Source organism: Passer domesticus, chromosome 2 (genome assembly GCF_036417665.1).
Source record: "Passer domesticus isolate bPasDom1 chromosome 2, bPasDom1.hap1, whole genome shotgun sequence".
NCBI classification, from domain to species: domain Eukaryota; kingdom Metazoa; phylum Chordata; class Aves; order Passeriformes; family Passeridae; genus Passer; species Passer domesticus.
Genome location: NC_087475.1, coordinates 14,349,116 through 14,373,511, shown reverse-complemented (window position 1 = coordinate 14,373,511; position 24,396 = coordinate 14,349,116). Strand labels below are relative to the sequence as shown.

The following is a 24,396-nucleotide window of genomic DNA, read 5'->3' as shown; positions in this document are numbered from 1 at the left end:
TCTGTCATTTATGCCCTCACCCGTGCCTTCATTTCTGTTTCCAAGTTAATGTTTTAATTTTGACCAAGTTCATGTTGAAATTCAACAAAAGCTATTTAAAATACTTGAGGTCCAATCTAACTCCTATTCAAGTAGATGGAAAGAAAGATGGATTTTATTTCTTTATTTCAGAATAGACAATATTCCTGTATTTCTGCTAAGACAAAGGGCAGTGCAGGACATCAAACCACCAGATTCCATCATGCCAGAAGCATTTCCCACACATGTCTTAACAACGTGAGATAGAGATGAAAACAAAACCTTTTTCCCAAGCAACAGCGCCGCAGCCGTCCCAAGCCCCTCCTCACTCCTTCCTGAGCTGGGACAATTGTTCAAAGTCTTTTCCACAATTTTTCAATTTACTTTCCTTATATTTACTGCCCAGTTTATACTGGCAATGAAGCCAGCCAAGTCGTTCCTTTTTGTCTTGAGGAGAACAAGGTGGATTTTTTTTTAAATCATTTTTACTTATACAATATTCATAGTCCTAGAGATGAACTGAAAAAATCTACTGTAAGGACTGAGCAGCTGTTCTTAAACAAACTTGCTTGATTTTATTGCTGGTGCTTTATTTTAATTTTCTCTCTCCTCTCTTGTTGTCTCTGTCACCAGTACCAACCATTTTCACCCCTGATATCACACTGTAGTTTACAAAAGTTCTCTGGTTTAAAAAACTATTTTAATGACCTCCATTAATTCAAATGCATCTTCAAGTCTTTGTGCAGTAGCTACTGAGGCAAGCAGGAGTCTCAAAATGTCTTTGAAAAGTATTTATTGAAAATTTTACATCTAAAAAGACTGGCTAAGAAATCTTTTCACAGACTTTGATACCATGAAGTAACCATGATCTTCCTCCAAAATCAGACAGACAAAAAAAAAAAAAGCCACTTTGAGGAAAATGAAAAAAAAATCATAATACAGAAAATACTACCCTTAAGCAGAGTTCACATCTCAATAAAGAAGAAACTCAAGGACTGCATAACATCTACTAGGATGTTTGTTGTAGACATTGATGTAAAAATGCACATCTCTGTTGAGATGAAGGATGGTAATGCAGAGCTTGAGAGAAAAACAGGGCAGTACCTGAACCCTTTGTTTTAAGCATAAAATCATCATATCATCATTAAGGCTGGAAAAGATCTCTAAGATCACTGAGTCCAGCCATCCAGCTGTGTGGCACAGGAGAGTTGTCCTTTGAGATACAACAGCTCTTTGTGTCCTCTTGCATCAAAAATATTACTCTCTCACATGCCATGAGTTTGCAAACCACATCTCCCTGCATGTGAAGAATAATGCAGAGTCAGGCTGGCGTGAAGTAGGAGTAAGAAGGCCACAGGACAAGTATTCCTCTAACGTGGCCTCCCTGCATCACCAGAACAGCTTCTGCTGGCTCCCAAACCAAAAGGCAGGACCCGGGAAAGGGATGGAACAGGTGGGAGGCAGGACCATGAGGAAGCTCAGCTCCCAGAGCAAACCAAAGCATCGAGGGAGACCAAGGACAGGAGACCAGGGAGGCCTGAGCAGCACCTCCTGTGCCACCTCTGGGTGCCCACTGAAGGAAATCCAGGGCTCACATCTGCCTGCAGCACAGCATTCCCCAGGCTCCCACTGCAGCACAGCAGCCTCTGCTCTGCCCCTTGCACAGCTCTGCAAAGCCTCATCTGAAACTGTTAAGTGCAAGGAAGTGTAGCTCTGTCTGTAACTTACACTGTGCTATTACAAAAGGAGGAACATTACCCAGATTATAAATGTTACATGAGTAAACGAGGAATATGAATGAGTGAGAGCTATTCATCTCAATGAGCTCTTCTCTCCTGGAGTGTGTTACAAAGCCACAGGATGTCCCCAAGTTTCAGAATTTGCATTGCCACCTTTGAGTTAGATGAAAACCTCACAAAAGCATATGTATCTAGATAGCTCCTTAACCACCCTGCCTCTCAGGGGAATTCTGTGCATTGAATATTCAGGAGAGAGACAGCACAAGGTTGTACCAGGAATGCTTACCAATAATAATTGCTATTTCAATAGACATTTTCTCCTGCAAAAAAAAGCTTTACTGGGCACCTACTATAGACCCTCTGAATGAGGGAAAGCCAAAGATCTTCCACAGATATAAATGGGGAACAGTGGGGTAGCAACCAAAACCACTTCCATTGCCTAAGGCTGTGTATGTATTGCAATTAAAACATTTATGTGGAGATAAACACTTAGTGCCACATTATTTTAAAAAAAGCAGGATTGAGAGTGGGGATGTATTCAGGCATGGTCTAGTCTGACCTGATGTGCTGGATTAGCAATGGGAGCACTGGTGTCCATCCAGGAGGAGCTGAGTTCACGAGCTTTGAGGAACTCGGTACCACAAACCAAAGGAACTTCGTGAGAGCAACTGGAAGAGCTGTTTCAAAATGCATTCCAGATCTGAATAAAACCATGAATGCAAATGCACACTTCTTCATCCTGTTCCTCAATACCTTTGAAAACACTGAAATAAGTCATGCACAAAGGCACAACTCAAGGAGAAGTAAGATTGCACAGTTGTTTCTCTTTTGCCCAAGCTTCTATGCCTTTCATGTTGCTTTGATAATAAAGGGAACGAAAGTCTGAAGCAGAACTATTCAACTAAACTACACTCCCTTGCCTGGTTCTAAATAAAGAAATCTCAAGCTTTTCTACCTTACCTATTATGCTATTCTAAGACAGAAAGATATCTATAATTTTAAAGGTTTGTTGGGATTTTTTCCCCCTGCATTAATGAGAATTTTTTTCCATCTGAGAATCTGGCATTTTCTCACAATTAGCACTCCACCTCCAGTTTCCTTAACACACCTGTTTCTGCACAGCAGACACGAGTGAGCTGGATTTGTTAGGTAGAACCTTCCCAGTGAGATGCTGCCACTGCAGTGCTGAGCACCTCTCACAGCAGCACTGAACTCTTCTTTCTGAACCTCCAGTGCCAAAGCTGCATGTTGATTTTGCTGCACCAGAATTCCATTCAGCAGAATTCATTGCTGCACCAGAAGCATCCTTCCTGCAGAATTAACAGGAATACCTCTGTGCCAGTGCAGGAACTGTAATGAAAGCTGACAGAATTGCAGCCTCTCTCTTTCTCCCAGGTTGTTTGTGAGGGCAGCTGCTTTTTTTAGCATATTTCTTAAGCTGGAAATTATTTTTTTAAAAAGAAACACACACAAAAAAACCTGACTACTCCTTTTTCAGTGCAGGTGCTAAACAAAACACTATTTCTTTCAGGTACAGGGAAGGTAAATTGCAGCTTTAAACCAAAGTGATCTTTTTCTGACAAACACATATGATGTGTTTTTCCCTGAAACTTCCCTCTGCCCTTCCTCATGCCCAGACTGGAGAACAGGCAGTGGGTACAGAAACTCCTCCCTGCCAGGAAAGCCAAACCACGAGCAGACACCTCTGGGGGTGAGCACAGGGCAGGAAACAAGCCCAGTGAAAGCTGCTTAGAAAGCAGACCCACACTGTGGGTGCCCTGCAAGTGCACCCATTCCCCTGGGACTGCCCCCTTACAGGCAGCCAGCAGCTCCTCAGTGGCTCTTCCCTTTCCAAAGACACTGTGGCCCCTGCTTTGGTGTGGGCAGCTCTCTCCCCCTGGGCTGGCACATAGCTCTCTCCTGGGTTTGAAATTAAACCACTTGTCTAACAAGTCTGCCAAGATCTGGGCACCATTGGAAGATGCCCAAATCACCAACATTTTCACACCTGGCTGGGTTAGGAAGTTAGGTGGAGAGCAGAGCTGCATTTTCATCTGGGAGCCCAAGTACAGGACAAATTTGGCCCCACTGTGAAAGCAGCAAAGGATTCACACTGCCCTGTGACCAGATCTTTCTGTGATGCCAGCCTGAGCTTTGTGAAGGAGCGGGGAACATCTTCACCACCTCCACATGATCCTACCTCAGGATCTTAGATTTAACTTTACTATGCTTAAAGAAATATATATCTGTTTTATAGGATTGGTCTGTTTCTGCTCCTTGGTGATGTTCATGACAGCAACACAGCAGAAATATAGCACATGCCCTTAATTTAGTCCCTGTAAAGCTCTCCTGTTACTGCTTAATGCAATCAATTACTGAGTAATCTGAACTGTGCCCACAAAATGAGCATAAATTGGCATCGAAGCTAGGACAATGCAAGTGGTGGTGCTAATTCCCAACCATATATTGAAGTGCAGTATTCATTGGAGAGGTTTCTCTCCTGGTAAATTTTAGAAGCTCTTTACACAAATGACTGCTTTTCTTTGATGTGGAGCAACAGGGAATGTCTTTTTAGCACTAAAATTACACAAAACATACAATGCATATATGTACACAAGCAGAACTGAACGAAGCGTATTTATAGAAATTCTGGACTCGTTTGCTTTGATGGATAAATACTATATTTAGGTAAAGTCCATTTACAAAAATACATTACATATCTATTTATATGTGTATGTATACATACACACACACATCCCTTCAGTGCAGAAAATTCCCTTAAAAACTGTTCAGACCTACAGTGTGCGTTAACTACAAGATAAGCCACATGCGGTGTCGCGATGACAAACAGCCAAGGCGGAATGGAATGATTTGCATTATTCCAGGGCTAGGTGGGGCAGGCAGCGCCGGAACCCAGCCCTGCTGCTGGCTGCGCTGTCCCCGGGGAGGGAGGGATGGAGGGATAGAGGGAGGGATGGAGGGAGGGAAGGAGGGAGGGAGGGAGCCGGCGGTGCTGGGGATGCTGCACGGCCGCGCTCCTGCGCTCCCTCTTCCTCTCGCCCTCTCCAGGCTTTTCCTTCTCGCACTGCCGCAGAGCTTTCCAAATGAAGAAGCTGTTTCCATGACACCAAACCCTTAATTTGAAGCATACATATAAACAGCCTATGATTGTGATCACAATGCACCATTTCTTATTTATTTTATTCTTTTTTTTTTTTTTGGTTCTGCTTTGGACAGAGACAGGCAGTTCTTATGAAATACAACATAAAAATCACTGGTTGTAAACAGCAAGCAGTTTCACCTTTAGTGTTTTACAAATACCTTGATTTCTCTATTAAATTTCTTGTCATGTTTAATAAACCTAAGAAGCAGACTAGTTGGCTAATCAGAGTGCTTTGTGGTTTTGCTTTGTACTTGTAGCCAGACACATCTCTGTGGTGCTTTGTTCTTTTGGTGAGGTCTTATCTTAGCTCCTTTCCCCTCACTATTTACTGTTCTTCAAAAGCTATTTTTTGGTCACTCTCTTCACAGAACAGTGTTTTATTGCCTTCTATCATGGCAAACTTCTATTAATAAACCACAAATGTAGATATTCTTTTTTTTTAATCTAAATTTTTATCTATTTATCTAAAGATAAAAGAACATTCTTCTTGCAAAAAAAGAAAAAGCTTTAAGAAAATATGTGCCACATTAAGAAAGATATAATCTTAAACTTATATTGAACTTATATGCTATCAGTGGAACACACCCCATAAGCAAACTTTTTTTTTAATTCATTATACCTTCTTAATCACAAGATCAAAATGTATTTGTCCTTCTAAAGAGAAACTTTAATCAAAATATTCTCCAGTTAAAACATTGCAAATTTGTTTGATTCCCAGTGAAATGGAATCAGAAAGTAAAGATGGCAGGAGGATTAAGGTTCTGTGCATCCAGAACCCCCTCTCACCCAACTCCTGCTGCCAATGCCCTGCAGTGGCAGGAGCACCATGCAGTAGCAGCTGAGTTTTGTGCACACCCTCAGCTTTATCACCAAGTCTGAGACACCCACGGCGTGGACACCCCCACACCTGCTCAGCCAGCAGCCAGGGCAGGCGTGTGCTCAGTGCCCGACTCCCCCCTGCTCCCCACTGCCAGGCAGGGCAGGGATGGGCTGCCCTCAGCTCCCTGCTCAAACACCGCTGCTCCTGCCACACTGCACAGCCAGGAATCACAGGCAGGGAGGAATCACAGGCAGGAATTTCAGGCAGGAATCACAGGCAGGTAGGAATCACAGGCAGGAATTACAAGCAGGAATTACAGGTAGGAACTACAGGCAGGTAGGAATCACAGGCAGGAATTCCAGGCAAGTAGGAATGACAGGCAAGAATTACAGGCAGGAATTACAGGCAGGTAGGAATCACAAGTGGGAATTACAGGCAGGAATTCCAGTCAGGAATTCCAGGCAGGTAGGAATCACAGGCAGGAATTCCAGGTAGGATTTCAGTCAGGAATTCCAGGCAGGTAGGAACCACAGGCAGGAATCCCAGGCAGGAATTACAATCAGGTAGGTATCACAAGTGGGAATTCCAGGCAGGAATTCCAGGCAGGTAGGAATTACAGGCAGGAATCACAGGCAGGAATTACGCCTGGCTGCAATTCCCGTGCCATTCCCTGAGTGTGCAGGGGGACACGGGAAGGTGGCACATTTCCATCTGGCCATCACTCTGTGCTCACTGTGGAGAGCAGCTTGTACCAGATGTTTCACTGTCCTGGAAGACAGGAAGCAGCAAACAGTGAAACAACATTGGGAGCAGCTTTTCAGCATGGAGGCCTGGAGACCCATCCTGAAATCAACACTGAAAAGTGCCAAATGTGATCACTTACAAGTGATTTGATGTAACAGCAAAATAGCACCATCCCTTTTCCTACCCCCAGATTATCTAGAAATTCCTGCACACAAAGGAAAGGAGAAAATTCCGTGGCTTTATAGGGCAAGTCAACCACTGATATACTAGCAAGCACAGTGATATATTAGGGTAAAGGTTGCAGGGGAATTTCAGAATTGGAGCAATAAATTGTTTTATTGATATCTTTTCCCCATCCATGGAGGCTTTCTTATGACATAGACTTTTCCCCAAAAGCAGCCTGTTCCAAAGGCAAGGAAGGCAGAAGGACTCCCTGTGCTGGAGACACCAGGTGTCCCACCAGGTAAAATGTGCTGCACATAAACATGAGCACGTGGCTGAGCTGTCTGCGAAGGACACATCCACAGAGACTTACAGGAAGCAACAAGATGAGTAAAGCCTGAAATCCCATAAATAGAAGGAAACACTCAAGATGCAGAAATGCAAAACACAAGAGCAACCAGCAAAGCCTAGGGCACTGCACACAGAGTTGAAAGGGATAAGGCTTCTAGGCGACCACAGGAGCTCATGCCTTCTTCTGTGAGGCTGCTTCAGCCAGGCATGATCTCCCCTCCACGTGAGACCCCCACAAGAGCCAGGCTCAAGCCTGTTCCATGCAGGTTTCCTCTGCAAACCTCAAGCAAGTTTTTCAGTCATCTGTCAGGGAGGAACAGCAGTAGGGCCACACATGACAGGGACAGGGTGAAGACAAATACATGGGAGCACATTATGGGACTGCAGCAGCAGGTACTAACAGAGATGAAAAACCCTGAGAGAAAAAGCAGGTCTGGGGTTTGCAGCATCCCCATCCCTGCCTTACAAAAGAGCTTCCTTACCCTCAGGAAATCCTTGTGCAACAAGAGCATCCAGCCTGGAAGGCGAAGTGTGATCCAAGGTCTGTTGAGGAGCCTGGACATCAAGGACTGTGCTCACAGCTTTTTCATCAGCTGTGGAGATCCCAACAGACTCTAAAAACAATTTGGGATGTGACAAGGAAATGAGATAATGATGCATTTTAAAGTCAGTTGTAGGAGAGAGATGGGGTTCCTGAGGAAGGACAAAGCTACTTACTGGCTCACACTGACAGGGTGACACCAGAGACAAGTGATTTGAACTGAAGGAAAGGCTTTTTCAATTTTAGTGTGGAGTTTATACCATTAGGATGCTGTGGTTCTGTGTGTTATTCTCAGAGCTATTCATGCATCTCTATCTTTTAGCTGAATTATATTTTTTCTCTTTAATAAACTTGCTTATTCAGTCTCACTATCACACCAAAGGACTAATTTGGATTTAATTTATCTCTCTCTGCGTACTTGCCATAGCTGTTGCTTCTTTTACTTTTTCTCTCCTATCTGCCAGTCTTTTTAATTCTCTGTCTTTTGTGTGAGCCTTGTAGGGCAAGGATCATACCTACCTCTATTTTTAGAAACCATCTACAGGGAATAAATTATGGTAATTACGTCCAGCAGAATTAGACTGTAGTGACTGCCAGACATGGAATAGCCACTGTCAGAGATCCTCAGAACAAGATCTGGTTTTGCTCTCAAGTAAGAAGGAAACAAGGAAGCTGCACCACCAAAATCAGTATTATGAGATGCCTCTAATCTCTGGACAAGTACATGGTGAATGCTGCCTACAGCCAGGGAATCACAGAGAGAGCCAGGCATTTGAACTTTGCCACAGAAAGGATATAATTAGAAACTGGTGAATTTAAAATTGAATTCTACTAAAGTTCCCATTTGAAGCTACACTTATTCCCTTGCTCAAGGCTTTGAGGGCAGCTAAAAGGGTGGGAAAAAAACTTTGAATACAATCTTCATTTTACACATTTCTGATATTTAAAATGTTTCAAAATTATTGATGTGCTACATTTGCCCTCAGTCCAAGTGGTGGCTTATCTAATATTACTTTATGAAAAATTTGGAAATATGAAAATAGTATTTTTCCATATAATTCACCTAAAATCTGTTTATTTATGTAGCAGAACAAATGGTCAAATATTTAATCATTAAATTAACTGTGTGGGATAAACCTCCCAGAGGAAAAGAAACACTCGTGTGAAGGTGCTCGGTTCAGCAGCTCTGAGGTGAGGAATGCCAGTGCTGACATTGCTGTCCTGCTGACTCAGACACTTGAGGCTCTGTTGGTGTGATGCCCTAGAGCTGAGGTAGTTTAAGGAGACAAGGTGCAGGCTGAGTTTCCCTGGCTTGTTCTTAACTGCTTCAAGCACTTTTCCTCTGCTACTGCTCTATCAATGCTCAAAGGTGGCCTGTGAGGAGGAAAATAAATGGTCCTTGTACCCTTGTCTTGCTGCTTCTTGGTGGGTTAGAGACATCTGCAAGATCTGGGAGTCTGGCTTTTTGGAGTTTGCTGGCTTTTCCTATGGACAATGCAGGTTCTATGTCTTGTTTGAGGGGCAGTCATTGGCAACCAGAGCCATGAGAGCTCTGCTGACTCTCTGGAGTCAGGAGCTTCCACAGCTCCAAAGAAAACTCACCTGGAACCCAGAGAGGTCTGCATGCATGAAAACCAGGTTGTTCTGAATGTGGTTCACCTTTTTGTCTAACTGATGTTATCATGTGTATGTTTATGTGGATTAACGTATCCATATTCATCTTCCTGTAGAAAGTATAAATTGCAGAGCTTCACGGACTTTTACTACAGTGGGTTTGTTTCTGTGGGCTCTCTTCCCAGGTGGATACTCCTGATTTAAGGAACTAATATCCATAAAAAGGCACTTTTCCTAGTAACAAACCACCCTGCCAGTGTAAGAGGAAATCAGAACACTCCAAATATTTTTCTCCATGCTGACAATCATGACACACAGGTGATATGATTGATGAAGCATCAGGAGAGCAGAGGGGAGCAGACATTTTGGACACCTGCCAGATCTTCCTTTAGGCTGTTGCATTGTGAGCCTGCCTTAAGGCAGTTTTATTTCTTCTCCAGCAGCACATAATCCCAGAGCAGCAGAGTTCCTCCTCTGCGCCTTCCTCGGAGAGAACTCAGGGCAGAGCAATAACCACCTGGAATCCTCCCTGATGAGAGAAGCTGCCAACATCTCCCCAAAACCTGAAAGTTTCTAAATAAGCATAGAACAGATGGGGAGATGCATCCCTTTTTAAGTCAGGATTTTCATTTTCTTGCATTCATATTGCAAATGTTTTGTTGCAACCAACCCTTTTGGGATTTCTGTGATGGTTGAAATAAAAAGAGGGGATTTCAGACAACACCTGACTGTTGAATTCGGGGGCCTAAGCCCCGTAGTCTTCAAAAGGTCAGCACCTTCCCCCGTGAATCTGTGACTGATTGCAGGTATTAACATCTCCTCAACCACATAAATAGCCTTGAGTAAGGAAGGATTTCAGAACATTAACCTCAGTAATTAGTCTCCTGCATCATCTCCCTTAAAGAACATATGCTGAGAAGAAGGCAATAAAGACATTTGAAGAAGTTAATCCTTTTTCCTATACCTTTTCTTGTTTCCTCAGGCTGGCCCTAAAGAACAGAGAAGTTTCACCCTGATAGCTGGAAAGTCTCCTACAGCTGAGCCTTTGGACATCTACTCTTTTCCCTTTCTTAAGGAGGAGCTGGTTTTGTGCACTTGTGTAAAGTGTTGTAGATGTTTCTCTCAAGGTCATTTGGCTGAAACAGCCCCCAGTGTTTTCTTTCCTTATTCCAATGTGCTTTCTCAATAGCTTTGTGTACATCTGGCAAAACAACTGTACAGCCAAGCAGCTTGGATAGCTCACCCAGCAGCCCACTGCTCATCACTGGCACAGGGAAGCCACCATGAAATCTGCAAGATACCTGTCACAAAGATTTTTACCTTATTTGTTACTGTCAGGATTGGTGAGTCGTTTGGAGGAAAGCAGCCAAGGCTGCAGAGTTCAATTAAAACTCTCCCATTTAATGACAACCCTTTACCAATCACAGATTTCTGAATCCCTCCATTCATTCTGTCTTAATCCATCTTCTGGCCTCACATCACCCCAGCTAAAAAAAGCTTGTCTTGAATATGAACAACACATACAAGCAACCCACACATCTTGCCTAACACCGTGATTTGCACATGGGGGTAAGGAGCTGAAAGAAACATGAGATGCAGTTGAGAAAACAGCAGCACCATCCCTGCACTGTGCACACAAACTTCACAAACACTCCCACTGGAAAAGAAATCCCGGAGGTGCCATCGTGTGGGGAGCCCACAGGTCAGGCTCTATAGGAAAGCAGAGGGAAAACTTGCTGTCTTCCAGGAGCTGCCACAGTGTCAATGTCCCAGAGCTGCTGAGTGAGCAGCACCAACTGTCTTTTCACACTATGAAACCATATGTCTTTTTAATTTGAAAAAAGATTGGCTGATTGAGGCCATTTATATCTGTATTTCCTATGGGAATTTCAATAGCAAAACACCAGATAAAGATATTTGTAATAGTAATGCTGACAGCCCTCTGACCATAATATCCTAAATTCTGACATTATAGCAACCTGCTTAGAAGTTTTTACACCTACAGAATTTCAGTCCTAGCCCAGTTCTTGGGACTGCTCTATTCCACTTTTAAAAGCAAACCCATCAATTATCTGGATATTGAAGGAGTGAAGGATAAACTTGAACAAGTTACATGAACATTTTAATTAAAGCACATCTTGACAGAAGATCAAGAAGAGAATAGTAAGTTAACATCCATAAAAAAATGTGTTGAGACAGCTCTGATGTATTTTGCAGTTGTAGAAAAGGTAATTGGATGAAATGAAGGGGAAACAAATTCAATGTGATAAATGTAATAGATATTTATTGCTACAAAGGATTAGCTAGAATTACCTTCAAGCACAGGCTTGATGCTAGATATGATAATTTGATAGGGAGAAACTGCCTTTCGCTTTCGTACTACATAAACTTATTCTATTATGACGTATCATAAAGGGAAGAAAAAATCACATTTTGGATTTGCTGGCCTGTGGGATAACCTTGAAATTGTGCCACTGAATTTCCATGTCTTTTTCTTTCAGACCTCCAGTATGGAACCAAAATAGTATTGAATGTACCTGGGAGATTAGAATATGAGTAAATACAGTGTGTGACCTTTTCTTGCCACAGAGAAAATTCCTGCAACCTCCACTCAAGGCACAAATGAAAGTGCCTAAAGGGAGAAAAAAAAATCTTACCCAGGCAGATAACAAAACTTTCTCAGCTGTGAGCATGCCTTATTGAATGAGAAAGTGTTGCTTTAGACTAGCACTCCATACAGCCTGTGTGTTTGTACATTGGGATGATATATTCATTTCACATCTGTACTGGCTCCCTGCCACAGGACTGATGAAGCACATGATGGCTTCTGCCTTACCAATAATGACTCTGTCTTACCAATAATGACTCACGTGCCACCTACAGCAACCCAAGCAGAGAGGGGTGGCACAGTAACTACAAATAAAGAATAAACGCGTGGTTTTTATCATTTCTGTCTTCTTGTAATTATCCTCTTCTGTTTTCCTTCAAGAAAATAAAACAAACCTAAGTAGCAGTTTTGCCTGAACAAGGAGTGTTATAAGTATTACAAACAAGGAGTGTTATAAACAATGTTTTAAAGAAGGAGCGTTATGAAGAGCTGAGAACTCTTATTTTATCTGGAAAACAGACATGCTGACATCTATAGCATTACAAAGAAAAGGGATGATTTCTAGACTGCAGGTTGTGCAGAGGTGGGACCTGTGTCTGTAAGACTGTTCCTAGCACAGTAGTGTTGCTACTAAAATATTAATAACAAATTATATACATAGCCTGAAGGGTGGGATCTTTTGCTTAAACTCAAAAAACCCCACTGAACAAGTGCATGACACCCTCAGACACAATCACTCCAAATTTTTCTAATTCAGTATTGACATTTTTCCCCATTATCCATCACATCCATGAGATTTTAATATAATTATTTCAGAACATTGCTCAGCTCTTGTCTGCTCTTGGAAATATACCAAAATAGTTACAATTATTCTGAGACAGTTTATTTCAATATAAATCCCCAAGCAGACACTCTTATTCCAAAATAAGAGTTCTTATTTCCAATTTAATTTAATCTAGTTCTAAAATATCCTCCTGGGATCTTATTCTGGAATAGTTATTTTGGTACATTTCCAAATGTAGGCAAGCCCAAAGTCAGGGATTGGAGACTGGAGTTTGTTGAAGAGAAAACTCTGTTTCCACTTGAAAAAAAATCCAAAGCAATAAGCTTAAGAAATTCATCCCTTTCAGAAATGCAAGCCCTTACACAAAAAAGGGTAGAGATCCTATTTCAAGAATAGCAGTTTGCTACCTCTACATGTGTAGATACCAATTAATGTTTCATCAAAGGAGTCACTCACAGAGCTCCTCCACCCCTTTTTTTTTTTCATCTAAACATATACTGTCAAAGCTAAAGAGAAAAAAATAAGAGTCAGAAACTGAACCAAGAAAAATAATCTAGCTCAGGAAGCCTTCTGAAAAGGCAAATGTAAAAACCTCCACTAGCTCAGCCAAACATTTCCACCAGTTGTTAATTTTACACAGAAGGTGTTTGTATGCTGAATGCTAGGCTGTAGACAAAACCTGCAATAGGCAAGCCTTAAGAGAAGTACAATGAAGGTGCGAACCTATGTAGGGGAAAAAAAGGATATTTGTTACTTCTGAAAATCAACTATACCTTTTATTACACCAAAGCCTGAACTTTCTAAAATTTCTAGAATACAAAAGGGGACTTGGAGAAAATCTGTTTTCTTTACCTCAAATGATCTTTGGGAAGTAAAATCATAGAATGGTTTGGATTGGAAGAGACCTTAACAGTCATCTGGAATCTATGACTTAACAACTTCCTTGCTGGGAATAACAGCAATCAGAGGTGGTGAGAGAGGACACTGGGAGTGTTTAATGTCAGAGCAAACATGGGGACCCATCTATGGCTCAGCAGCTTTCTCTCTATCCTTTGACTTCACTGACCATTCAATATTATATTCAAGGCTGAAACAAATTCTGATATCAGCAGATATTGGCAAATGGTTGTCACCCAGAACCTCTGCCTCTGAGTGTATATGGACACAAAAAAACAAAACAAAATAAAACACAAAAAAAATCAAAAGAGCTTCTTCCTAATACACTAAATGTAGATATTTGATTCAAGCAAGTTGTTTTTATTACATCTGTCCCACGATTGTTAGTAAGAGATATGGTCTGTCCTTTATGGATTTCAAAGGCTATCAACAACACAACTTCTTTTCCCATTTTCCACTCACCAGCCTAACAAGGGAATTCAAGGCTTTCTTATTTTCTTTGGAGTCCTTTTTTCAGCCTGACCACGCAGAGAATATATGCAACAGCATTTACCAACACTGCCACCAGCATCCCACAGAGCCAGAACACATCAGCTCTACCTTGCATCCCATGGGCACCTTTGAAATCTGTCCCAAGTACCAGTGACACGTGAATCCCCGTGCTTGTGACTGTGCTCTTCTCTGGGCCTGCCCAAAGCCCACTCCAGCCCAGGGGCTCTGCCAGGGGCTGCAAAGGCAGCAGTCTGTCCCTGTCAGACACTTGGCTCAGCAGCCCATCTTCACCCTGCCTCACACTTCACAGGCAGCCAAGACTTCTGAGGCAGGGAAGGAGTCTCCTGCTTTAAACAACAGCGACTTGGCAAGCCAAACATGTGCAAAGGAATACAAAAAGTAGCTTCATGCCCCTTTTTTGCCCTCACAAACACACCAATGCCACCTACAGCAGCAATGCTTTGGGCCCACAAAGGAACATCGCCATGGTTTTGGCTCTCCCTCTCCCATAGGAAAGATTTGGCCCTTCTTCCTCCCAGTGCAGAGGAAGAACCATGACCACGCTGTCCCACATGATGCTGAGCTGTGTTTCACAGCCAGAAGAGAGACCTCAGCATGTCCTGAGCTGTACAGACCAGCTGTGTTTGAGATGGAAACCACAGAGTGAGAAATGGCAACGAAGGTGTAGATTCCTCACAGGTCCCCCCATGCAACCCCCTCTGATCTGTCCCTTCCTCTGCATGTCACCAGCCCTCCCTGCACCTTGGTAACATCCCCACCAAAGCTGGGAGGGACACCAAGAGCCACAAAGTGAGCAAATATCCCCATCTAGTGTCCCTGAGTACTGCAGAGTATATTCCACTCTTTCCCATCTCTTTTATACCTTTCCAGCCCTGATTGTTAGAGAGAAAGATGCTTTCTCCAAAAGAGAGACTAAAAATTACCACTGCCCCCCAGAAGGGCACTATGCAGGCTCTAGGAATGCAAACAGCTCAGCCAGCATGCTGCTAATTACATTTCTGCAAGTCTGGTCTGAGCTTTCTCTTGAGCAACAGCTGCTTATTATTTCAGCTCACATGGTCAATCTCTGTGAGGTTTCTTTCTTGGCTCCAGTCTGCTAATGTGACCACAAGGAATCGACAAATTAGTTCTAGAGGATAAATCAAAGGGGTTTTTGTGTGGCCCTTACCCCCTGTTTTGCATACAGTGCTTCCAGCTCACTGCTGTCTCCTCAGTTCTCCTAGAAAAGCTCCCTGGCTACAGAGGCGTGTTATTTGAGGGTGAAATGCATTAGCCTCTGTTTGCTCCAAATTTAATTCATCTATTTAAATAATTTAATACAGCATCCATCAGTATGAAAGCTGGGCAAATTGAATCCAAAGGATTTGAAGACAGATTAAATAAACTACCTTCAAATCCTGGCTCTCAAATTATCACTGCCCCTGGATTAATTCTACCTTAATTAGAAAAAATAATCTTCTCAAAATGATTAAATTTGTGAAATAAAGACAAAATAAACATAAAGTAAAATCAAATGGAATATAAACAGCCAGAAAGCATAAGACATAATACAGAGCCTTAAATCATACTAAAAGTCATTCACTTTAGGTTCTCATCAGAGCTCTATAAAATCATGAGTGGCATGAAAGAGATGAATAAAAAGTTTTGTTTCTCAAAATATGAGAGGGGTGTATCACATGAAATCTTCAGCCAGGGCTTTCAAACAAACAAAAGCAAGGACTTTCTGACAGAGTGAATCATGAAGTTGCTAAACTCATTGCCAGAAGTGCTGCTGATGCTGAAAGCAAAAGCAGAATCTGACAAATCTACAAAAGATAAGGCCACAAAAACTTATTAAACAGAGAGATCAGAAAATCTTTAAGCCATAAACTGCTGAGGGGTGGGAGAACATACTGGGGAAATATCACTCAATACTTGCCCTGCAGTTACACCCTTTCCTTAATTCTCAGCGACTGTCAGAAACAGGATGCTGAGCTGGATGGGCCTTTGCTTGAGCATAATGGGGCTATTCTTATAATGTGACAAGTCATGAACTGGATTTACTTTAAAATGTTGACACTGGCTTCAGTCTTGTACCAGACTAAAGAGCATCCAAGTTAAACTGAGCTCACGGAGTTTAGGATAACAGTGAGGCTCTCAGACTTACCTAACTTCAGGAGTTGCTCATGTTGCAACTCTACTTGACTGTCAAATCCACTAAGCATCACTACTCTAAAGGCAAAGGCAGACATTTTTCTATGGCTATGGCCCATGGTGACAGCAAGCCAGCAGGTTACAGGACAAAAGACAACAGTACTCTACAAAAGGTCCCTAGCAAGCAACTTCATTAACAACAAGGACTTTAAGGATTAAAAAAAAAAAAAAAGAGTAATATCTTCAAAAAAGGCCCCAAAATTTGGAACATCTGTTCCATGCAGGTAGTAGAAACCATAGTGAACACTGCTTTGAAGTCTCTGGAGAGTCCTTTGGAGGTAAGCCTAGAAGAGCACATAGTCCCTGCCCCATCTGGGCTGTAATGAAAAGCAACACTTGGAGATCAGGGTCAGACAGATGCTTGTCCAAACCAGCCCCCAGAAATGAGAAGCAGAGTAGGTCATCATTCCAGAAAACAGTGTAGAACTGGTGCTAAATTCAAGGAGAAGTAAGGAAACAATTCAGTTTTATACCCTTGCAGTAGGTGGTGCAGGCCCATACCTCAAATGTAACCAGCAGCACCTCCTGACAAATTAATCCTCTCTTCTTCAGCCACAATGCCAAAGTTTCTGAGCAGGAAAGCATCAAGACAGGTCAGTTTTAAGCTAGTTTTAACACTAGCTTGAGAGTCACCAGGACTCTGAGAGCAGTGCAGCAGATGATAGTCAATATTGCCATACCCCAGTTCTACTGCCAGAGCTGGATCATCCCACCAACAGCACATTTCAGAAAAGCCAACATTTTATTTTTGTCTCCTGGAAAAAAATTGTATATAAGATGAAAAAAAAAAGCCCTAGATTGATGCAGCCTGCAGACCTGACTCACTCTTTATTGTCTTCAGCAGAAAGACCCTTGATGCCCTCCTGGGAGTGGAGTGCAGCTTTCAAAGTTGCCTGGAAACATAAAACATGATAAGACTGTTCAGGTATTGAAGCTGCTCTCAGAAGCCAGGTGAGGACAGCCCCAGGCTCCCACAAAGCTCGTGGAGGAGCTGTTTAGCAGAGCAGCAGAGTGAGTTCACTGCCTTTCTCACCCACACCAAGAGCTCTCCACAGCCAGACAAGAGGGTGCTCCCAGAGGTGGCACTGGGCTGTGCAGGCAGGTGTGCCTCACCACTGTGACATCTCACAGTCACACCAAAACAAGCTCTTTGTTTCCCTTTTTTCCCTTGTTCTTCCTCCCTCAGTTCCCCATGCAAAGTCTGTCTCCATCTTCCACCATCATCTTGCTACAGCAGGAACAGCCAAATACCTCAGCCCAGAGTCAGAAGAGGTAATGCCCTCCCTGCTGACTGTCCTGAGCCAGCTCTCACTCTGCACCTTCCTTTGGGGCACAGGTCTCACCACACACATTTCCTCCATCAGACTTGTACTGCTGCTGACCTCTACTCCTGAAACAGCCTTCAAAACCCTTATCAAGGCTTCCCTTCACCAGTCACCACCCTGACCCATACACAGCCTTAAAATTACAAGCCCTGAATCCCTGCCAGCTTAAATAATGCACATCCAAATGACTTTAAATCTCTCTCCTTTTTTGCTTCTCTGCATTTTCCATACACAGTGTTAAGACCCACAGCAGAAAACTCTGTTTCCCTGTGTTATTCTGTAATTTGCAATGCCACCCACCAAATGGTACAGTAGAAATAGTTAATCACATAGGCTTGGGATATGCATAAGCTGAGTTGTAAAGGTGCTAATAGGTATATTTGAATTCAAAAGAGATCTGAGAGGTGGAAAATAATATCTTATTAGTATGCTATATGTGTGTGCAAAGCAGCAGCCTGTTCTCTACAAGATGTGGGGAAAAAATAGTAGAATCAAAGCCTTCAGCTTCTCCTCTAACACCACATTAAAATTGATAATCTTTATACTTTTTCTCATTAGAATTATCAACACTATTGATTTCTAGATCACATAATTTTGAACCATTGTAAAAAATATTACACACAGTAAATCTGCATTTCTGTATGTTGACAACAACTCATGCTTGTCTCTGGGTCCAGCCTCAGATACCAGCAGCTCAGTGTTTCCATATAACTTGCTGTTTTCCTGGCAATTGGAGAATGTGTTGAACCTGACTCAGGTAGGAAATGGGAGCTGTTAGAATGTACTGAATATGGGCTGAAATAACGCAGCATGGAACCGTCTTCAACTTGCTTACCTTTATTTCCCAGAACACACATATTCCTCAAATACATGTAATTTATGGGAATTTCTCTTTCTCTCTTCAACACACTGCTGGTTTGCAGGTTGTTTTCTCCCAGTCTCTTTGCTCACTCTGAGCAGCAGCCCTCACAGAACAGGTCCAGCTGAATGTATGACTGAGCACTTATTTCAAGGGGCCAGGGACAGAGGTTCTCCACAGAGGCAAGGGAGAAAAGGATCAGTGAAGCACGCAGATTATGTGTGGGCAGGATTCATAAGTTTAAAACTTAGAAAACACCAGTGTACCCAAGCAATTAGTCCAAGTGTCATTAAGATTACTTAATGTGGTCGTGTTAGTCAACTCAGTAATTCCATCACATCCATCACATTTACATCTCAGCTACAGAATCTGGAAATGATTCTGCAAGATACAGTTTGGGAGGGGAAAAAAGGTTATCATTTCTTTTTAAACCTTGGAGCATGACAGGGATAATAAATACTGGGCTATTTGAACTTACTCAGTGTTTTCTCTGGCATAGAGAGGCACAAGATTTCAACCTGCTCTCATTTCAAACTGAATTTCAACATTAAAAATGGATAAAGGGGTTGTGCCACCCACAGCACACTCTGGGGACCAGGGGCATGACTGAATTTAAGAAAGCTTTAGGCAGTCCCAGCCTGTAGACATTCTCCCCCCCGTCCAGTTCTCTAAAGTACAAACTGGCACAGTGAAACCTGCCACTCTGTTTCCATGAGCATGGGGCTGCTCTTGCAGAAACTCTTCTTGGCTTCATCTGATTCTCAAACAGCAAAACCAGATGAGACAAAAGCTGCTCCCACGGGCTTCTACTGGGAAGTATTTTCCTTTGTACTAAGTAAAACAGAAAGTGAAACAAAGCAAATCCCTTGGGCATATTCTACTCTCCTCAGCATAGAGCTCCCAGGATCTTTAACAGCCTGAGTCAGGGTAAGCAACCCCTGCCAGCCAGGGCAGAGAAGGTGCCATCCTGAGCGTGGCACACACCATGAGGCCACCATGCAGCTCCACACCTGCACAAGGACACACAGTGCCACTTCAGCCACTTCCAGCAGGGAGGGCAAACACATGGCCAACTCTGGGCTCTGACACTGCCTCTGCAAGCCCCATCCTTCAACCTAATGTTGCCTTGAACAGCAAGGAGTGTGTATACACGTTGTATTCAGCACACTTGCTGCCTTGGGGATGCCAAAAAGATAAAAAAACCCCCAAAGGAAAAGAATATGTTACAACTGCTTTCACCTCTGCAGTCACAAAAGCTGTGAAAAATCCAGAGGTCTGGAAAGTGAAGCTTCCTGTTCATTCTGAGCACAGAGCAGGCTGCCCAGCGAGGTTGTGGAGTCTCCTTCTCTGGAGATACTCACATGGTTTCCACACATTCCTCAGTGATGTGCTTTAGGGGAGTAGGGAGGCTGGACCAGATGACCTCCAGTGATCCCTTTCACCCATTCTGTGTGATTTTGTGATTCATCATTTCCTGGGAATGAGGTGGTGCTCCAGCAAAGCACACAGCACACCATACATGAAAGTCAGGGTGGCACAGTCGGTGGGTAACGTGAAGCACATACATCTGCTCTGTTCTGCAGGGATCAAAGCATCCATTCCCTTATCCATATCCTTTTTGCAAGGGTGAATCATACCTATAGCAATTATGTTTTTATTAGTTAACACTGAATCTTACTGAATTTTTTTTAAAAAATTCACTTTAAAAGTTATTAATAAATGAAACAATGCAGTTCTGCAGGACATTTAAACTTGCTTAATCACATGCAAATCTCTAAAATCAACATCTACATAATGCTCAGTCCATCATTTTTTTAACTTGTCACACAATAAAATATTTTATTCTTATTATACTGGGTCCTCTACGTCACCTTTGGAAAGTGTGCCACAAAGTACAAGTGTATGTGCATTCAAAGCATAGTTGAAAAAAACCTCTAGTGCAAAACACAGAACACTCAAAACTGGTTCACGTGCATATGGGTTTTTAAAGCTAAACTGCATAAAACCCCAACAGAAATGCAAAACACTGAAGACTTGATTACCATTTTTGCACCAGTACAGCTTCTGGGAAGATGCAATATTTTCTTAGTATTTTTCAATTGAATCTTTATCAAGAATATTATTATTTTGCTGACACTGGGTTTTGATTAGTACCTATTCACAAATGTTTCAGTTTTGGTTTTTTGGTTTTTAATGTTCAGCTGGAAATTGTAGTGTTTCATCTTCCACAGACGTCATGGTAAGTATTTGACACTTTGGGGTTTTTCTTCTGTCCCTGGAGTTACAGCAAATGCAGCTTCACCATAGAGTTTAGGATCTCCTTTAAAAACAATCTCTCAAATTTCTGAAAACTATTGCTGCTGGGAGCTCAGTGGGTAGCAAACACTCCAGGTGCTGCTGAACATTCAGTTCATGCATTGGGCATAACTGGAATTGTAAATAATTAGATTAATATTTCAGTCCTGAGCTGTGCCTGTTCCTCTAATCCTCTCTGTTGCCACTGTATTTGCTGCTTAGCAATATCAGTTTTAATTCCCAGCTGCTAATACGAGCTATCAAGCACCACTCTCTCGAGTTCATTATACAGAACTGGAGGAAACCTCAGGTCAAGTGTAACTCCCAGGTGAGCTTACATTACCACTTGCCTCCTGGTTTCTGTATGTGCTCTACATGGTCCAGCTCAAGCGATGGCAGGTCCTTTGTAAGTGCTGAAATTGGCTCCTCGGGGCACCCCAAAACACAGCAGACACCACAGAGCTGTGGCAGCAGCTTTGGCCACAGAGAGCAGCAGGCACAACTTTCCCAGGCATTGTCCTGGGGAAGGCTGGGAGGAGATCAGAGATAAGAATGATGACCAATTCTTACCTTCACTTGCTGCACCTGCTGTTGTGCACATGTGGAATGAGTTATGGAGATCTGTTTACCAAAGGGTGGTTTCTTAATTGGCCAACTGTGATGGTGTTTTAATTAAAGGACCAATTAGGTCGACCTGTATTGTGGTTGTCTATAAAGGCAAAGGGTTTCTTAATAATATAGAATAATAAAGTGTTTGGTCAGTCTTCTGGAATCATGGAGTCAATGCTAATTATTACCTGGCTGGGAATGTTCTGCTATGACACACAACAACAGCCTGAGGTGTTTGGCTGTGCCAGTGCAGCTGGTAAAAGCAAGCAGCCCAACAGCTGATAAATGTCACCAGGTTAGCACAAATCATCCTTCACTCAGTGTTTTTCCCATTCTTCCCATCCTCTTTTGTGACTTTGAAATAAAGTTGCATAAGCAAAAACTGGCAGTTCACGTCCACGATAAATTACCAGCATGAAATACGTGACAATTTTACATATTTACAAGGCTTGGAGGAGGCATTTGGATCATCAGGAGCCTTAACCACATGGTTTTTAATATGCATTTCCAACTCTCAGGGATATGATGAAGAGTGTTTTACTGCTGGCTGACCACTAATGGATTTGGAGATGTTAACTGTAGTCCAGAGGCATCCTGAAATGGTGAGTTAATGTGCATTTAATTTTGCTTATTTGGTTTTAGCACAACCAGGTTTAGTTATAACACTGTAGTGTCAGCACCAGCCATCTGGGGTTGAACAGTGAGAGAACAGGGTGTGAGTAGTCAGTGAAACCTTTTGAGAAGGGGAAATTTAAAGAGAAGCAGATGAAAAACAGAAAAGAAACAGGCAGGGATAAGAAAAAGAAAAAAAAACTCAGAAAAACAGCAACAATAACAGGCAGTGACAGAATAAAGCACCAAAAGGGAGTGCCTCAAATAAATACCCACACATCTGGTTGCTTTACCCACACATCTGGGTAAAGACTGGATGCTGCCAGGAAACTCTCTGAAAGCACTAATATCAGCACTAATATCAGCAAACTGAGAGATGCCAGTGTTCCTATTTTAGATATCAGCCCTCAAATTAAGATTTGAGTACTGGATCCTTTCCTGGAAAAAGAGTAATCCTGAAACCATTCAGTTAGTCCTGAAAACATTTAGGGGCTTCATGGCCATTTAGCAGCTCGTGTTAAGTTTCCTCCATGAAAAACATCCAAAATACAATATTTCAATACAAAGCAGGGAGGAAATGCTTTTCAGGGAAGAAACTTAATATAAGCTGCTTTGATATTTCACAGTGGACTTTAGGCACAGACCAGCAGCCAGACTGACACCAGCACAGAGCAGCATCCTGGCAGGGAGACCATGAACCAGCCCCAGCCTGAGCAACACTTGGCATTAACAAATGGGCCAACCATAAAAAAATCTCAATAGATCATTTTCATCCTTATAAATTTTGTTACTAATGATTTCACATCAGTCCAAAAGAGCCCTCCATAGCTCTTACCCTGTCAGGGCCTGAAGCAAGGCCAGCTCTGAGCAGACAGTGAATATATTCCCCTAATTTCCAAGACTAACTGTGTAATATGACTTTGTCATCACCAGCAACAGGGAGTTTCCCAAGAGGCAACCTTGGAGAGCCTGGAGTGGGGAGACTTTTAGAATCAGATTAAAATATGCCTGGTCTTTAGCACTGGCCAGAATTTCAGTGTTTTTCCTGTGGTAAAGTAAACTGAAGACAGAGGGAAATCCACCATCTCTGAGTCACTTGAAATAAGCACCAGTTTAAACTGTAATGTCAGATGTACCAATTCTTACCTGGAGTGGAGATTCAGAAAATTAATATTTAAGAGGAATCTTAGGACTTTAGAAGTATGCTGCCCACTGCAGGCTTTTTTATAGTAAAGAGAAGAAACTAAATACCTGCTAAGGTTTCATTATGTGTTTGTACACCTACTTATAATGGGATATTTTTGGAGTGGTCCCTCATACCAAGGTCCTGCAGTGGTTTAGGCCAGGTAGGAGCAGGGATCCCAACACAGATGTGCTGCCTCCATCGCACTAAATCTGCATCTCAGTTGTGGGAACACCACCTGGAGCTGGATCCTGCAAGGGCTCAGAGAGCTGAACCAGCTCATTTGGCCTGGGTACTGGGATGGTGTTTTGCAGCAGAAATTGCAGACAAAAATCCAGAAGGATTAGTGGCTGGAGAGCAGGAGTTGAACTGAGAAACCCACTCCTCCTGCCAAATAAATGTAGCAAATGAGTCTTGGGTAATGGAAGTAGGGGTGTTATGTGAAGGAAATGCATATTGCTGTCTCCTGTAGTGAGGCCCACAAAGCACTGGTTGCACCAATTAAATTAAATCAATTTCATAGCCAGTATTGCACTATTGCACAACCATCTGTAGAAAGTGATATTTCAATTAAGAGCATTTCCTCTCAGTTTAGATTAAGACAATTCATAGTAAATTTGTAAAAAAATCATATAAACCATTTCTGGAGTGAAATCCGAGCCTTGACAGAACACCATTAGCTGACTTCATGCAAGCCTAGAAAAAATAACTTCTTAGCAAGATACATAAAGTTATGAGAAAGATTTTTGGGTTTTGTGAGAACATATATTATTGCCACTTCTTTTCTAAAATTAATTTCTAAAGCATTGTGAGATTTTACTTTATTGTGGCTGGCTTTGTGCTTGAATGCTGCAAAGCAGTTTGCACTGAAAAGGGTTTTTTGCTGATAAAAATACTGAGAATCCTCTTGAGCTTAGATTATTAAATGGCCAGTGAAGATCTATCAACTTCTAAACTATTTTTAAATTAATTTAAATAATTAATATGACAAATCATTACACAGCACTTCAAAAACTTTGGGAGTTTTTTGTTTGTTTTTATAGAAGAAATAAACTCTTGAATGGCAAAACAGGTGAATAGTGTTGGTAGGTAAGCCTGCCCATCAGAAGAAAGAACATTCAGAATTTAAGTGTTCAGTCAGACTGACACAGGTTTACTGCAAAAAGTGAAAGCATACAGACATTTGAGTTAAGCTGCCTTGTGGGAATACCTGTTGGAGTTGTCTAACCTGTTGGTGTTGTCTTACCCTGCAGTGAGGTTTTACTGTCACCTCATCTCAGGCAAGGTCTGCTCTTGGAATATTTGCCAGTATAACAATCTTATATGTATATATGGGAAGAAGGGAGCAAGGAGGGGAGAGAGGGAG

At 42.3% G+C, this 24,396-nt stretch overlaps 2 long non-coding RNA genes across 5 annotated transcripts in view; one reads left to right on the top strand and one right to left on the bottom strand.

The window, feature by feature from the left end:
* Positions 1 to 6,671: 6,671 nt before the first annotated feature.
* LOC135293381 (uncharacterized) lies at positions 6,672 to 21,682 on the bottom strand. The gene is made up of 4 exons (XR_010355472.1): positions 21,256 to 21,682; positions 20,374 to 21,155; positions 7,480 to 19,968; positions 6,672 to 7,043 (listed from the first exon to the last, which is right to left on the bottom strand). It is a non-coding gene; the product is annotated as an uncharacterized LOC135293381 (long non-coding RNA).
* LOC135293382 (uncharacterized) overlaps positions 21,354 to 24,396 on the top strand; it is a 29,246-nt gene continuing 26,203 nt past the window's right edge. Inside the window, exons 1-2 of one of the 4 annotated variants that reach the window (XR_010355474.1) lie at positions 21,354 to 21,530; positions 21,754 to 21,837. This is a non-coding gene — a long non-coding RNA (uncharacterized LOC135293382). The remainder of the gene's footprint in view (positions 21,531 to 21,753; positions 21,838 to 24,396) is intronic. The other 3 variants (XR_010355473.1, XR_010355476.1, XR_010355475.1) reach the window with 3 other exon arrangements.